The following is a 1695-nucleotide window of genomic DNA, read 5'->3' as shown; positions in this document are numbered from 1 at the left end:
CCGAACCATATATTTATATTAATTTTTTTGTTGAATATGTACAAATTATTAATTTAGAACCCAATAATTTTAAAGAATTAGAATCCCCAAACCTATAAGCTTCAAATCCTGGCTCTGCCTTTGCTCCTCCGAAGCGTAGTTATGCTTTTTCCGGAGCCCCTTGCTTGCTGACTCAAATCTGATATGTCACCATCGCCACGTGTCATCATTTGATACGTCCACTTAGTGTCGACGGATTTTACCCTATACAGTCTCCTAATTATATATATTTTTTTATTTCTCCCCCTTTTTTCATGAAACTTTTAGGAGATAATGGTGAAGGTAAAAAGAAAGAGATAAAAATATAAGCGGATGATCTAAAAAATAGTGGTCAGTGATGATGATAAAGCTCGTCGATGATAAATTTTCGATCGTTCCTATGTTAAAGGGATGGGAAGCACACAGTGATGACCAAAAAAAAGAATAGAATAAGAAAAAAAAAAAAAGAAATACTAATTACACGTGACAACGCGTCTACATCATTGTGTGTCAAACATTTAGTTATCCTATCTCACGCTGATATTTACTCTATTGTAAAAAATCTAAAAGAATAATAGATCTCCCGTAAAATTAAAAATGTAATTGAAAATACGAATCAAATTTCGGGATAGTTATTTATTTTCTCAAAAAGTTAACTAACTACTATTATAAGAACTTTGAAAAAGAAACTAAAAAGTCATAATAATCACCGTGTGCTTCAACCCTCAATGACTCAAATGAGTCATCAACAAAAGGAATTTGTTTCCTTTTTCGGTATTTACCCGTAAATAAGGCTCTAAGGGTCGTTTGGTACACAAAATAAGGTGAAAATTTGAGGATTAAGTTTGGAATTAAATTTCTATCGTGTTTGGAATTCCCTCTCAAGTGAGATAAATTAGTGAAAAATTATAATATCCAGATCATAACAGCGTGATAATTTAGTTCGTGAACCAAACAACCACTTCAATTATACACATAGGGTAGTTTGGATCGCCTACTAAATTATTCCAGAATTATAGTTTTGAAATTATAATCTTTGGACTAATATCCCACCTAGGAAATAGGAGAAAATAATCTCAAATTTAATAGGACAAGGTGAGATATACAACAATTAAATTTGAAACTAAATGTATACTGTATTTGATTGACGGTATAAATTTATCCATACTTAATCCATATCCCTCCTTTTCTCATACAAAACGACTCCTTAAATTATACCATAAAAAAGAAGAAAAAAATCGTTTCTCTTCGTTAAGAACTAGAGATCCTTTTTGCCTATTTTCTTCTCTTCCATTCAGCATCCACATATGAACTATCTCTTTCTCCTATCATCATCAATGGCATCTTCATTTTTTGTTAGAGAAAATGACAAAAATAGTCCCTTATATTTGAGGATAGGTCTAAAATAGTTCTTGAAGTATGCACCTAACAGTTTTAGTCCTTTAAATTTATCAAAAGTTAACACTTTTAGTCTCTACAAAATATTTAACAAACTCTGTCTGTTATATTTGATTAAAATAATGGGGGGAAAATGAAATTAGCTGGAAATCACATTTAGAGATACAGTTTGTGTAGTTTCTGTTATTTTTTAAGTTTACTTATAGCATTTGGTGCAACTTTGAAAGTGTAATTTCTGTTATTTTTTATATCATTTAATCTTTAGTGTAGTTTTTTGTG

Source organism: Lycium ferocissimum, chromosome 3, assembly GCF_029784015.1.
Source record: "Lycium ferocissimum isolate CSIRO_LF1 chromosome 3, AGI_CSIRO_Lferr_CH_V1, whole genome shotgun sequence".
Lineage (NCBI taxonomy): Eukaryota > Viridiplantae > Streptophyta > Magnoliopsida > Solanales > Solanaceae > Lycium > Lycium ferocissimum.
Note: the sequence above shows the minus strand (reverse complement) of the source record.